Consider the following 16859-nt stretch of genomic DNA (forward strand, 5'->3'; position numbering starts at 1 on the left):
GTCCAAAACACTTCCTTAAGTGTTCCTTCATTTCTAGTAATTGTACTGGCAAAAAACCTCTGAACCTCCAGACTGAGTAACATTCATTGGAGTGCTTAGAAAAACAGCTCTTAAGAACTCTCAACTTTCTTCACTTTCATTGTGAAAGACCTCATAAGCCAAGACGTGTGACACAGGACCTGCACAGTACATTGGGTCAGGAGACAAGATGTGGCACCGTCTTATACCTGGGGAGCAGACACACTACATTCTGCTGCGAACGTGAACTGAAGCTAATTGAACAAATCTTGTGCCCAGTGTACGTGACTCAGCATGCTTGCTCTAACCCACTACCTGTCTCCAAAGACACTGCAAAATCTTAAAGATACTTACACAATCTCCACTGTCGTTGTGCGGCAGTTTTAGGCTGTGCCTAGGAAAATTTTAAACAGATCGAGTAGAAAAGTAGTAAAATGCAAATAAATTACCGCTGGATGTAAAAGGGAAAATAACGACAAGGCCTAAATAATCCCATTCGCCTGGTAAATAACATAAAGTTGGTTGTGTAAACTAACTTTCTTTTCAGTTTCTTTGCTCTAGCAGATACTAGCTGGTGCTTTTGCATAGCTGTTGCTGACCCTGGCTGCGTTTCTTTGTTGTGGCTAAGTGCTAACAAGCGACTCTCTGCTTTTCTCCTTTTTCCTCTTGTACAGGGGGGAAGGGAGCAGGAAGGAGGAAGATGTTGGTAGCCCCCTGGTTTTGTCCAGGTGGGTTCTTGTGCTGTTTATAAATTGTAAATATTGTATATTTTGTACATACTTATTGCATTTCGTATTTCTGGATTGTAGTGTGCTTATAAATATGGCTTCATTTGCTTTCAAGTGAGCTGGTCTGGCAAATTTATTTTGGGGGGTAATTTCAACCCACCACACATTGCCATGCTTTCTACCTATTTCCCAATCTGCCAATGATCTGCATTCCCAACCTCTATATAGTCTTGGGAACAAGTCATGCCCATGTATACCAACTGATGGCTTTCTCTCGTGCTCATTGAGCACCATACAGATATGGCAAGAACAAATGACATGGATATGGTCAATTTTACATGTTTGCCAAAGATGGAAGGACTTGAAGGCAAGTAAAAGGATTCTATATTTATTGTACTTTTCACACAGCATGAACCAGTTCTACAGTACCTACCACATCACCTAGGAAAGCTCTATAGCTGACAGTAAAGTTGCTTGTACATAGTTTGCTAACATATTAAAAAAAAATCAAAATAGGTTTAATATTTGTAAATACCACAGAATAGTACTAGCAGACTGAGAATCCAGCTGCCTCTGTTTTTTTATTACATAAAAATGGAAACCAGGTATTTGGAAGAGCTATGCACACCTTTTTGCAAACTTTGAATCCTTGTCCTCACATTTTGTATATGAGAATCAGTTAATCATCACTGTAAATTTTATCATACCTAATTCAAAACAGTGCAGTCATTTAAACGGCTTTAGTCCAACAACTGACTCCAAGGAAAAAAACACAAAGGAATAATTTTTGCATCATCTTCTTATATATTAACATCATTGTGCTCTCCAGCTGAGTGCATAAAAGTTATCAGCTATAAATGTAGCAAGAACAATGTGAAAATACTTCCATTATGCTATCATCATATAAATGCTAGTGCAGTTTCCAAGGCCTCAAAACCTAGAAGCTATCAGAATACTGACTGCCAAATTGCAAAGGCAAAGGTCCTATAGAATCTATTTTAGGTTAGCGTTCTGCACATCTAAAATCTGGTGCTGAAATAGCGTAGCAACTAGAAATGATGCTGTTGAATTTTGGGAAAAGAGGTAAAAAAAAATTAAAAGCAAGGATTTATTCTAAAATAACATGATTAACCATAATATTTGCCCTTTCATCCTCAGAATTTATCAAAGAGTAATTCTGGGCTCAAATCTGCCACAATGATATTAAATTCTTCAACAAAATTAGAACTCATTTTGACAGATGCATGATTTATGAATTTATGTTGAAATCAGTGTTAAAATCTTTACCATTTACCAAAGAAGGTGGAGAGGAAGAACAATGTCGTGATGACTTTTTTTGCCCTGTGTCTTGCTCTGGTTTGAAATCATTACTGCATGTTATATGACATATATATCAAAAGTATTATTCGAAGAGGCAATCTAGAGCAATAGATCTATAAAAAAAATGAGTACAAATTACAGGTAATAACTTCTTTTACTATAAATATCTTCAGACAGCACAATGATGATTATATGCTATACAATGACAGTCACATTCCCTCTTTCTGTTGTACATGTGTTGTGCAATTCTAATGATTATAGTCTATAAATTTGTAATTGTAATGATCAAAGAGAATGGTTATTAAGAATGATTTCTTTACACCTGAAATCATTTTATGGTCCTATAGTAAAAAAAATGGCCTAGAACTTCAGTGTCTTTGTTGAGAAAAGCAACATCTGCAGTATTAAGTGAGTTTCTTAGCAGCTTCTACCACTTGAATTCTCTTGGTTTTAATCAGATTTTAAGAATTAAGGGCAAAGGAACCAAGAGCAAAACACTAAACGTGATTATGCCACTGGATGAATCCATTCAGTGAGACTTAGACCAGCTGGAGACTTGAGCAGGGAGAACTTTAATGAAATTCAACTAGGGCAAGTGTAGAGTTTTGCACAGGGAAACAACCCCTTGTATCAGTATAGGTTGGGGACTGACCTGTTGGAGAGCAGAGAAGAGGAAAAGGACCTGGGGGTCCTAGTGGATGGAAGGTTGACCATGAGCCAGCAATATGCTCTTGTGGCCAAGAAGGCCAATGCCATTCTGGGGTGGATTAGAGTGTGGTTAGTAGGTCGAGAGAGGTTCTCCTCCCTCTCTGCTCTGCCCTGGTGAGGTCTCATCTGGAATATTGTGTCCAGTTCTGGGCCCCTCAGTTCAAGAAGGACCTCAGGCAACTGCTTGAAAGAGTCCAGCACAGAGTCACAAAAATGATTAAGGGAGTGGAACATCTTTCCTATGAGGAGAGATAGAGGGAGCTGGGGCTCTTTAGCTTGGAGAAAAGGAGACTAAGGGTGACCTCATTCATGTTTATAAATATGTAAAGGGTGAGTGCCAAGAGGATGGAGTTAGGCTCTGCTTGGTCATGCCCCATGACAGGACAAGGGGCAATGGGTGGAAGCTGAGGCATAGGAAGTTCCATGGAAACATGAGGAAATTTTTTTTTTCCCTGTGAGGGTGACAGAACACTGGAACAGTCTGCCCAAGGTGTTTGTGGAGTCTCCCTCTCTGGAGATACTCAAAACCTGCCTGGATGCATTCCTGTGTGATCTGCTCTAGGTGATCCTGCTCTGGCAGCTGGGGGTGGACTAGATGATCTTTTGAGGTCCCTTCCAACCCCTAACATTCTGTGATTCTGTGATAATCTGCTTATACCAGAGGGCACTGTGTGCACTTTGGGTCCACTGTGTCAAAAAGGACGTAACAGAGCTCTAAAAAACCCAAAGACAGGAAAGAAGACCAAGAGGGTTAACATGCTTCAGGACTGTCCAGTTGGCTGGGATTCTTCAGAACAGAAATAAGGTGACTTAGAGGCTTATGCTAGAAGTCTACAAAATAATGACTGGCTTACCAAGGGTGCAGGAAGACACAGAGTTCACTGTATCTTTGAGTATAAAATTTAGGACACTCTCTCATTTATATTATTTTTAATGCTGTTATTTCAGTCAGTTGATAGTGCCTCATATTAAAAAAAAAATGGGCACTGCTCTCACATTTGAGAGTTATCAATTGTACACTGTCCCTGCAGCAGAGAACAGTTTCTCACAACCAAGAAATATTTAAATGAACAGAGTGCATGTGACTAGGTGGAATAGCACTCTAAACAGATAGCATGAACAAAATGGTATGTCTGAAATACCATAACTGGACATACTGTACGAACAGACATGTAAGGAACAAGTTTTTATGTAGCAGCAAAATTCTTGCCTTAAAAGGTTGACTCTTGACATCTCCCAGTATCCATTTAGCTGTAATTTCTATAAGTGCAAAACTTTCTTCTTAAAAGGATGGCTCTTTCACATCTGCCAGCATAAATTTTCCTGTAATTACGCATTTACTGTATTCTATACACACATGTAACTCATTCATTAGAAGAAAACATTCCTTATAATGGACAGGTTTTTTCCTAGAAAGGCTCTTTCAGAAAAATATATCTTGGCTTTGTGGTATAATTTGAAAGCATAATGAGAATGCATTCAAAAAAGCTAGCACAAGATCAGCAGGCAGAAAGTTTAAACTTCTAATTCAGACTCCAAGAATGACAGTTTTCTTTGATTCCAAGCAGGTCAGTCAACTTGCCCACCACAGGGCACCGTGGTCCCATACTTTGTTCTGTATCTCTTGGAAGACTTAAGATTAACCTAACTTATTATACCATGCTAAAACATTAATATTATGGTCTCTGCTTTTGTTTCTAAACCTGTATACAGCTTCTTGCTGAAAAATACTGGTCAAAAAGAAGTCAGACATTATTGTAGCTGTTTGTCCCCAATTCTAGAATAGAATTAATAACTCGGTAATTAAATGGTAGCTACTGTCTAGTGTTATTAAAAAAAAAGAAAAAAACAAACACTAATATATGTGGCAAGTAAATATCCATGCATAGTGATGTGATTGGAATTAACTCTTCTTCTTCAAGAGGTAGGCTCTGAAAGTTGTTAGGTCAAAGCTCAATGACAGTTAGGTAAGTAAGAAATGAATAACTATTGAAAGGAGGAAAAAAGAAAAAAAGGAAGAAGGTATTTTGCCACTGTATTAACCTGTTGCCTACCCATTGTCTTGATCAATGTGTACAGTTCTGGTCTTAGGGCAGAGTGGAGCTAGAGGATTCCTGGAATGCAGTCAAAGATGACTGGAGGAGTTTTCATAGGAAAGACTCAATGGGCAAGCACTCTTCAGCTTTGGAAAGCATGGGAAAAGGAACAGAGGTTTTAGGAGGTCTAGTAGGTGATGAAAAATAATTGTGCTGGAAAGACTTATTGAGGACTTTGACACAGCTGCCCACAACATCCTTCACTTTAAATTGGAGAGATACGGATTTGATGGATGAACTGTTCCGTGGACAAGGAACTGGTTGGATGGTTGCACCCAGAGGGTAGTGGTCAATGGTTCAATGTCCAAATGGAGATTGGTGACAAGACATGTCCCTCAGGGGTCCATATTGGACAAATGCTCTTTAATATCTTAATTCCACAGGTACTGAGATAGAGTGCAGGTTTGTAGATGACACCAGGCTGAGTGGTGCAGTTGGCATGCCTGAACAATGGGATGTCATCCAGAGGGACCTGGATGAGCTTGAGTAGTAAGCCCATGTGAACCTTATGAGATTCAACAAGGCGAAGTGCAAGGTCCTGCACCTGGATCAGAGCATCCCCCAGTGTTAGTACAGGCTGGGAGTGGTAGAGGTGCTTCCACCATAAGAAGGACATTGAGTTGCTGGAGCGGGTCCAGACGAGGGCCATGAATGTGATCAGAGGGCTGGAGCTCCTCCCCTATGGCTGCAAGATTTGGGGCTGTTCATCCTGGAAAAGAGAAATCTCTAGGAGACCTTACATTGGCCTTCCAGTACCTGAAAGGAGCCTAAAAGAAAGGCAGGAAGAGACTTTTTGCAAGGGCTTGTAGAGACAGTACCAGAGGGAATGGATTGAAGCTTGAGGAGGGCAGATTTAGACTGGATATGAGGAAGAAATTCTTTACAGAAAGGGTGGTCAGACACTAGAACAGATTGCCCAGAGAGGTTATGGGTACCCCCTCTCTAGAGGAGTTCAAAGACAATTTGGATGAGGCCTTGAGCAAGATGTCACTGCCCATGGCTGGGGGTTGGAACTAGATGATCCAATGACCGCCCAGATGATCTCCATCTGGAAATTTAAGGTCCCTTCCAACTCAGTCTGTTTTATGAATCTATGAGGTTGAATTTGCAATTGTGTGAAGCAGTTATTCCTTCCAGTGCTGTGCTTCACAGATTTTGGCACAGGAGACAGTGAAGAAAAGTAATATTTCTATCTGAAAGTGAACTGGGCCCCTTGTGGGCTTCACTCCTCCTTTTTTTTTTTTTTTTTTTTCCAGCCAGAGATCATGCTCTTGAGTCTTAGACAGCTTGTAGACAAGCAACAGTTATGAATATCCCTCAGTACTTATGGAGAAGTTTCTCTACAAAGGACAAGTTCCTTAAAATTGTTCATACATGGTTCACCCCATATTTTGTCATAGAGCTATTGGTTGGGTACCTTTAATATAACGTTCTTCTTCATTCTTCAAAAGTTCAGGCCTAATGCAGTATTGTTTCCTGAAAGTTGTGTAATAGTGTTTACAAAATAGGCAGTAGTTCAGGATACAAGGCACCTTAAAGAAACTACTCAATCAGTAAGTAGAATGACTTCTGCAGCAGTTTAAACTTTAGATCATTTCACCATATAGCCACACAAATATATATTATGTAGTTGTGCAGCTGTTGTGGGAATGAGTGGCCAGCAGCAGCAACTAAGTGACAACAGCCACTGTCACTGTGAGTATTATACAGCAAATTCGGGTTTTAAAGTACATCTTTAAATGGTGGTGGGGAAATACAGACTGTTCATAAAATCATATAGCAGGAAGTTCTGCAAAAGTGTTGAGTGGAGAGAAATAAAGAGGCAATTCTGCAAACCTCAGAGACGGTCTGGAAATCTTTAAGAAATTACATTTTTCTCTTGTTCCCCAGACTTCTGTCTTCTTATTCTTACCTATAAATTATGCATTCATGACACAACAGAATATGTTTTCAGTTGGCAAACAGCAGTGACCTATTCATTAGCTAAATCTAGTATCTAAGCCACTGATGAAATATGATACCTGTTTACACTTCGATTAAAATTTAGGTTCATCTATTTAGCCATAAGATCTCACTTCTGCAAACACTCCCCTTTTATGTGTTTTGTCCTTGTTCACTCATTGCAAATGTTCTTTTGTGTAAAGCTAGAGACAGAGATGTTTGTAAAATCAGGATGCAACTAGGACAGGGGAAATCGCAGGTATAGTAAGAAAAAGGAAAATACTATAGGAGGATGAGGAAAGCAATCCATCTTGAAAATGATGGCATAACTCTTCCAGACACTGAAGTGCCTATTTTCAGCATGAATTGTATCAAATGTCAGCTCTTTTTTTTTACTTTAAAAATACCTCAGTACATACAACCCATGAATAACACCACCACCACCCCCAAGTTTATCTGCAAGTGTTAAATAAAGGTGGGGGGGTTGTTTTGCTTCATTTTCTCAGAACAGTTGCTCATAATATGTCAAAGGAGGCAGAAAAGGAATTTGTTAAAGAGTAAGGTTTCATTACTTATACATTATGAAAAAGCATTGAAATTGATTCTTGGACATGCAATGTATAATTTGTAGGCTGAACTAACCTGCAATGTTAGAAACTTACAGCCTTTTTTACTGGTTACTGCAAATGTTATTGATCTGCTTTCTTGCTGAATTAATAGCACTGGCATAGGAGAACTCGCTTTCTCAGCTTTCCCAATGTTTTCCTGAAAAGAGGCCCATTACATGGCAGGGGGCAAAGGACAGGCCTAGATAACACTGTTTAGACATTTCTTTGATGTCCACAGGCATCATCCTCGACAACTGACCACTAGAGACAAAAGAACACTCTTAAGGCTGCTGGAAATCCCAGCCATTCTTCTCACCACCTTTTGATATCTGAAGGCTTCTATACCCTGACCTCTGCACTCTGACATCCTTATTTGAAGGATGGTTAGACATGTCAAAAATTCTTTCCAAATTTAGCCAATAAACTAAGGATTTAATTTGCTTTTCATAATTGTTTTGTGTCTTAAGGTACCAGTACGAATACTGAGAATACTTTACCAAAAAAGAGTGGAAGGAAAAGTGTCAAAAATTAAAACCTTCCAATTTTCTGGTCTTTAAACCACTCTTAAACTGCTCTCTCTAAAGCTTCTTGATGATGCTGCGTTGTGCACACACACTCAGAATACTCCTACCTAGCCAGTGCCATACAGAATTACACTTCTAAAATGCAGATGTTGGTTGCTAATGTGATTTCACTCTATAAATGTACACATTTTAAATAGTGTGTATGCTGTATTTTTAAGGAGCAATATCAATTTTTACACATTCATGTTTTTAAAAGAAATGTAATTTCAATTTTTTTCAAAAGGTTTTTCTTCCTACACAGTTGATAATTGGATCATTTCCCCATTGTCTGCCAGAATATTTAGAGAAACACAAAACTATTAGAGGTGATTATGGGTACAAGGTACTTTTAACCAAGTAGTTTTATTTTCCCTTTTCTGAACAAAATAGTCAAACAGAGATAATATGCATCTAGTGAAGTCACTGGGAGTCCCTTAACATCATTGACAGCACAAAACATTTTCTACAGGAGCTCAGCCAGGCAAACACCTAGAGAAACACCCTTCTCTCCTTAATTATTATGGGAAGTCCTGCTGAAAACCAATCTAGAAACATAAACAAAATTTGGAGTTCAGCCAAAGTACTGTCTATATTCCATCTCTTGTGCTTTGACAACCACTTTTGTAACACACCACTAAAACAGTTTCCTGCCATGAAGTACTGTTGCTGGGAGTGGATTTCACAACATGCACTCTCCTAAACTAACTTTAATTTTAAAACCTATGCATAGGTGGTAAAGTGTTTTGCATTGTTTATTTTTTTTAAACTGGCATTTATAGATTTTTTTTTCCACACTGACTATATTCCTCCTAATTTGTAAGTCAATGATGTGTCAGTGATAACAAAACAGATAAAGAAAGCATACATGCCAACATTTTCAAAACAAAACTATACATAATTTATCATAAAATGATGGCACTTATAATGTTTGTTTTAAAGCCAGTTCTAAATCACCTAATATTATCTACTCAGGTCAGCCAATGTTTATTTACTTTAACATAGATGTCTATCGGAAAAGAGTGAAAACAAACTGACAAAAAGAATGGCATGTGATGAGAATGACCGAGAATATTGCCATCTTTAGAAACTTTCTTCTCTACTAACATAAAAATTAAGGCATATATCAGCAAGAAATAGAAAAGAGGGAAAAGAAGAAGGTTTTTTTAGTCTTAAAATTCAAAAAATTCTGAGATGAAATGCTGATGATAGCCATACAAGGGCTGTTAGAATTGATCTTGTTGGTCTTGGTGGGTTTTGAGCTACACCAGACCCTGAGCATCTTTGCTCAGTGATTATTCTTCTTATTTTAAATATAAATTGCATGTCCTTAGGCAGAATTGGGAGCTTGACTCTGAATCAGTCAGAGTGCTCAGAGCAGCATGAATGTAAAACAGGTAAAATTAAACCAAGCTTAAAAAAGCTCTACTGAACTACAATGCTGTACATGTTTTCATTTGACTGAATCCTGACCATGGATAACATAAATTATACCCAAACAGGCAACATATATAAACCTAAGGTCATATCTATATAGCAACATCAAAAAGCTAATCAGTGGCATTAATTCAAGGCCATAGATAAATCTTCCAGTTCTGGCAGCATCCACTGAAAAGATTACCATCACTTTTATCGAGGCTCTTTATTGCTCTGATGCTGGAAATCATTGCCCTGCTATATTCACCCACAGGGTTGCTTCTGTGAGCTATCCCTGACCCTCTACAGGGGGGGAAGTGTTAATATATAATAGATCTTCAGCATCCCCATTCGTTTCAAGCAAAGCAGATTAAGAGCCACACACAGGAACTATTGAGTTGGCAAAGTTACCTGTGATAACCTTTGACAGCAGTGCAATAATGAGGCACTACAGGCAGCAACTTTCTTCACCAGCACAGCCACTGCTGGAAGTGGCTGTGTGAATAAGGTCTTAGTAAAACACATTAGGTTTTCATGTGCATGCTTTTATACATGGCCCTGAATCCAGGCAAATTCTATGGCGGCAGTTACGCTTAATTCTGATGAAAGCAGAAGATACAAGATTGAACAGATCATACCTTTGCAGTCCTGCAACTCATCCAACTATTCTTTCCTCATTCTCATTAGGAATTTCATCACCTATCTTGACAACTGTGTAAGTAATTTCTAATTGAATATATCAAAAGATGCACCTTAAAAAATATTTCATCCTGGATCCACAGAAAGACATGATGGAAAAAATGAACCTCAGGGAAGCTTTCCTTGTGGATTAAGACCACATCTGCAAAGTTTAAATACATCATTCTAACAGTTAATAAGATTTAGCTTGAATTCAAGACAACCCTCCTTCTTTAGAAAGTGAATACATTGCCAAAGAAACCAAATCACAGGCAAAAGCAATACCACCACGAAAATGCCATGGAACAATGCAGCTAATTTGAAATTAAGATAGTACCATCCATAAATTTTTGCTTTCTTGCTGCCATACTGCACACCATTACTTCACATTCAGACTGGCCTCCCAAAATGACCTTACATCTCTACTGCTAAAAGCATGTGGCCTAGAAAGAGAGACCTGTCCTGCCCTTTATGTTAAGGGATGGAGAATTCCTTGCAGGATCATATTCACATCTTTTGATGTTTGGCAAAGTGTCTTTGGTCCTCTGTTGGGCCTGCATAGCCCTGACGTAAATATTTGTGTGTGGTCTTTGCCCCAGTCAATTTAACTCCATTATTATGCAGGCAATGTTGCAGATTTTATCAGAGCAACATTTTTTGGCAAGTAACTAAAAGCATGTGATACAGGAACCAGGATGTTGCATCACATTACACACAGTGCAAGAGATTTAGTTAAACAGCATTGGAAAATTGTGTGGGATTAAGAAAGTCACAAGTAATCACGTCACTATTTTACCTAGTGGGAGCAGTCTTTGAAATAAATTAGCTCCAGAACAATGCTTAAGTTTTGCTTCAGAGAGAAATCATTGAATTACTGTAAAAGAGAGAACACCATTCACACAGTGAATGTTATCAGTGGGCTGAAACCTGGGAATAAACTAAGAAACCACCCTGCCCTTCTTGCTCCATTCTTTTTCATACCCACTGATACTCTCACTTGTATCCCTCAGCTGCTTTTGGCTTCCCCTTGTGCATTTCAAATGCTGGCTGCAAAAAAGAACTAAAATAAGCACCAGAATGGCTCAGGAAACTTCGCTGCATAAAAGAAAGCAAGGTAGACACAAGGAAAGATGTATACTAAGATCTATAAAAGAATACACACAGTCACTGCCTGTGATTTTACAGATGTCAATATTTTAATTCCTATGAAATTGAAAAAAGGTAAACTGGCCTTTTGAGACTGTAGGGATCCTTTAAGGCACAGTAATAATGGAATACTAAAAATGCATAGAGGTAAACAAAGCATTTTAATTTTCAGGGATTATAACATCATTCTCTAGCTTTTTGATAAGTACATTTTTTTACAAAAACATTTCAGTGTTACATTCAGTAGAAAGCTTGCATTATAAATGAAGAATACCATCATTTTCCATGGACTTTAACTAATCAGCCACACTGTAGATAAAAACATGTATCTGACATACACAGGACATGGAATCATTGCCTCCTCAACATGGGAAGGCAGACCCCTAGACAGATATTTCATCCATAAAAAAGGCATCCATATGAACAGTAATCTTATGGCTTGATTATTCAGATGGGAGCATAAAATTAATCCCATGAAGCAATATTCTAGACCATACATAACATACATGAATTAAGCTACAGAAATACCAGACAGGAACATCACAGAAAGCAAGAATGATCAGTGGTGGAGCCAAAGACAGGTGCATTAAAGACTAGCAAGTCCATTCATCAAAGAGCCTCATTAGCACATCTATCTCAACTGGTACAAATAAAACCAGGTTTTGCGTTAGCAAACTCTCTGCCTGTTCAATAATTCTAGGGAAAAAAGCTGACTGTACTTTCCTTCTATTCTGTCACCTGTGTCAAGTACATCTTCCCAGAAAACTGCAACTGCCCATTTTCCTAGTTGTTCCTTCGAGTGTTTCTCTGAGCAGGAGCCCTTTTGCTTTTTGTACAAAACCTCCATATATATGATTGTCAAATTGGAAGATGTAAGATTGTCAGTGTAAAGATTGCTTGTAGATGAGTACATGAAATTAATAGCTTGCCTTTCAGAAATCCCCACTTAACTCTTCCAATCCTACTACAAACTCTACTAAGAATCATATCAAGGTGTACTTAAATATTACAGTACATAGAACATTTTTTAAAAAGGAAGAAAAGGAGGAAAAGAGGGAGGCAGGTAGGCAGGCAGGCAGGCAGGCAGGCAGGCAGGCAGGCAGGAAGGAAGGAAGGAAGGAAGGAAGGAAGGAAGGAAGGAAGGAAGGAAGGAAGGAAGGAAGGAAGGAAGGAAGGAAGGAAGGAAGGAAGGAAGGAAGGAAGGAAGGAAGGAGCACATCTATTCATTTTTAAAATGCCTCCAGGGATGGTGTGTTTTCTCTCTCAAAAACAGATGACCTAGCTCCACACTTTCCTACTAAGGAACTCTAAAAGCTAATACATCTAGGTTTAAAATAAAGATAGGTTGTACAGGCAACCATTTAAAACAACACAAAAAGTGTTAAAAGAGTCAATAAGCTAAGTATCAATATGAGTTATACCTATAAATACATCTTTGATGGCAAGTCCTTATCAGTACTGCCTATTTTTTCCCTCTGATGTTAATACACTTTCTATGAAAATCTTTTCATTTCTTTATACTCCATAATTAGATAAATTATGCTTCTAATATGGTTACAGATTTCTTTTTGCAATTAAGTACTGCTGTGCTGTTTAGCTAGAAGAATATTTTCTTGATATAACACTCAATGGGTATTTCTATTTAACAGCATTTTTTTTCTAAGATATAAAATGTCTAAATGGAAAAATTCTTTACTGTTTATTCCGACATACACCACTGGCTATGTGACTTGTTAGCCTTCATTTAATCCTCACATAAACATTAAAGCATGAAAGGCAACACATGAATAATAGCAAATGAAGACAAACTGAAAATCAAACCAATATTCTTTGTAATCCTTAGATGTAATTATAAAGGAACAACTATAAATGTCTACAAAACAAGCATAACATTTACATTTCCTTAGTAAATTACAGCTTCTTCTCCTATCACAGTCTGTGTAAAAGAAGTTTTGAAGTCAGATTTGCAGACTGAATGAATTATTACCCATAAAGTGGAAAAAGAAGCAAAGACTTTTCATCTCTAAAGATGCAATGTTTTCCCTGTGCATGTGTGTCATACATGAATGCAGTCATGGGTTTGTCTAAGTAGGGATGTTTGTATGCAGATTTTGGTTGTTTCCCGTTACACTAGCCTTTTAAGCATCTTCATGTAGCTTTTTTCACATAAAATAACCCCCTGTCTGTGCCTGATCTCAGCTTAGAGTACATGCTTTTAGCTCTATGAAGCTGAAAAAAAATGAGTGACAAATCACTTATTTGCTGTGCACACTCTGTATTCATTACAAGAGCCACAATCAATAAGAACCAAAGGCAATTTTTCCTTAGAGATAATTATGCTCAGCATCACTAGAGGGTTTAGGAGTCTGATAGGCTTGCTTTTGTTAACAGGAATCACCTTTGAAGGTTTACAACTTCCTAATCCAAATTTGGCCTTACAATATGTATGCTGTAAAATGTTTCTGGTTTATTTTGTTATGCAAAACATTTTTTTCTCACGATTACTTTTACATTGTGTAAGTTGCATATTTTTCAAATGCAGAAAAACTGCAATGTCAGACTGCCACTTTCACATTTCATAGAGCATTCTCTTTTTGTAAAGAGAAACTATAGAATCCATTAGATTCTTATACAGAATGTTCTCTGAGTTTAACAAGAAAAACAATTCAAATCATTGTTTTTAACTTGCTATTTCACATTAGAAAGCTCTTCCCTTAAATTTGTGCATGGTGTGCATAGTATTATTGAAGTTACAATATCTCATCCAAGAGATTCTGAACTATCATATTGAAAGACAGACTCCCTTAACAAAGCCTTCAAATAGACACAAATAGACAATAGATGTGAGACCTAAGAAGAAAATTTCTGCAAAGCTACATATTCACAATACCAAAGAATGCAGACATTTTAAACAATAAATAAATGAAGCATTACTTCAAAAACATTGTGCCTAACAAATATTCACAAAGCAAAGATGATCACAGCATAAGTGAAATTCCATCCTTAAATCATTCTCTTCTGTGCTTTTGCTTATAAGATCTTCTGTCAGGAGCTAATCTCACATGACAAGCTTGATCCAAAGCCATTTGAAGTCAAAGGAATGCCTCTTCCTGATTTCAGGGAGCTTTGCATCCAGCCTTATAAACTTCAAGAACAATGCAGTTCATAGAAGGTTGTTTTAAAAGAACAATAGCTAACTATTGTTTAAGTAGAAAAAAAAAGTTAGCTTCAAATAAAATTTACCTGCAGTAGCAGAACTGTGTTAGGTTTGGTTTGCAATTGTTTTTTATGCACATAACACAGTTAAACTTTACCAGAGTTAGAACATTCCATTTCTTTAGCAGAAGCCACAGAAAATCCAGACTTTAGTCAAATACATAAATAAATAGGCAAATTTTTTATGTAGCAAGTTTAGTTTTTCTAAAAAAAAAAAAAAAAAACAAAAACAAAAACCAAAAACACCAAAATATGTCTTTTAAGACCTCGATTAATTTGAGGTTTTCTTAAACAGTTGGATATTAAGGACAAGACAGAACAAGAGGTTTCACAAATATATATTAGGCATCCCTGTAGTCAGCAAACCAAAGCTAGATTGAGAAAAATAAAACTAGTTGCATAACCAAGGGTTTAGGCTAATAGGAAAAGAAGTTATTTCATTTTTTCTTTTTAATAAAACCCCTGATGGACTGAAGTCCATCTCAGAGCTACAGCTGCCAACTACCACACCAGATAAAGTGACCAAATCCAAACTGGTATTTATGGTTTGAAAATCATAACAGAACTGTAACATCTGAAATTAACATTACTAGAAAAACTGGTGAAAAAAGGTCCCATTGCTGTGATGTGGTGGTTCTCTCCTTTGTAAGAAAAATGGGGCAACACTGAAGTATACCAGTACAGAACCTGTTGCTGATCCCATGCACACTAGTACTAGCAATTAAGAAGCTAATAAAAATCAGGTCCACCATCTCTAAGTTCCCCAAGGCAGCAGAGAATAGTGGTTCTCACTTTCCCACTCATACACCAAATGAATTCACTACAGATATTTTAGTTATTTATTGTGGAGAGGAAAACACAGAAACTTCCATTTAAACACAAATACTCCAGAATGCCCACCTTTGCAGTCAAATTCTGTGTTTCATAGTGGGAAAAAAAAACCACCAAAAAACAGACATTAAATCATAAAGACTCATAAGACATACAAGCCACTGTTAATTTTCTTTATAGCTGGGTCACCATGTTTAACAGCAAATATTACCATTACTGCCATCAAGAGCTCATAATTTTCAGAAGGGTCTATAAGGTGTTAGATCAAAACCAAGGTAGCTCATACTTCAAAAAACTAATTGAGACAAAGCACAATGGAAAAGTCTCCATTTCTCCAGCATATAGATGCTATACTTTCTGCCTCCTTTTTAGCTTCCACTATCCACAACTAGAAATAAAAAAATCACTTTATAACAACACCTAAGCAAATTGCTGATCTTCTAGGTTGGGTGGATGAATCAAACATATTTATAAATTTCATTTCAGGTCAGTACAAAATTAAGTTGTTTTTTCCTAAACGAAATGAAACAGTATTTCTCAGGTCAGACAGCATACCTTGGTTTGGTATCACAAATATCTTCTTACAACAATTTTCAAACAGCCCATTTTGTTTGACTCAAAAAAACCCAAAACATTTAATTTGTGTGGTTTGCTTTTTTTTCTCCTTGTAGCTACTAAATACATTTCTTAACTGAAACATTGTCCTAAGATGAAAAAATCAAACTTTCATATAAAAACCCCCACAAAAGTGAAAACAGTTATGCAGGCTTTAGTTTTGCTTTTCAGGGTTTGTTGTTGTTTTGTTTTGGTGGGGTGTTTTTGTTTTTGTTTTCTTCTAACATGCACAAATTAATGAATTGTCTTGTTCACTCCAGAAAAACATTTTGGATAAGTAAACTATTCATATATTTTCTTAAGCCTTATTTAACCATGTATTTCAGGTATCATTCATAGCTCTAACTTATCATCTCCTCTTCCTACACAGGCAGTTAGGACACAAACTGCTCACTGATGAATATTGCTGGCTGATATCCTGATCCCTTCAAACCTGATCTGCTCCCCTCTTACTCCGTTCTCGTTGCTTGCTGCTATTAGCACTCTCTTAGCCTTTGGGGGATCTGGGCTTCCAGTTACCCCCCTTTCGTCTCTGAGCATTCCCAGGTACTGATAATCTTTTCTCTGTATCGTTGCTGCTGCTTCTCCTTATTTTTGCAGATGCTACAGCTTTGCAAGTTGCAAGGATCTTACCTCGGAGACCCTCTTTGTTGCTGTGTCTTTGACCACGCTGGAAGCAGGGAGTGATGGATATTAGGGAAGCATGAGCCTCCCGTCGCTGTTTAGCAGCGTGGTGTGCAAAGAAAGATAGAGATGTTGCTCTCTCCTCCTCCCCTTTCGCTGTCCCAGCTTCCTCCTCCCTCCTCCTCGCTCCCTCTTTCCCATATATAAACTCTAGTTCTGCCTGTACTTCGACACAATACGCTACCTCTCAGCACCAGCTACCTAAGGTCAAGAATACAACCCCCTCACCCTTCCCCCCTGCCTTTTCTTCTCTAGTCTCATTCATCCTCACCCCTGCTTCCCACTGAATGTGGT

Source organism: Indicator indicator, chromosome 9 (genome assembly GCF_027791375.1).
Source record: "Indicator indicator isolate 239-I01 chromosome 9, UM_Iind_1.1, whole genome shotgun sequence".
In the NCBI taxonomy this organism is placed as follows: Eukaryota; Metazoa; Chordata; class Aves; order Piciformes; family Indicatoridae; genus Indicator; species Indicator indicator.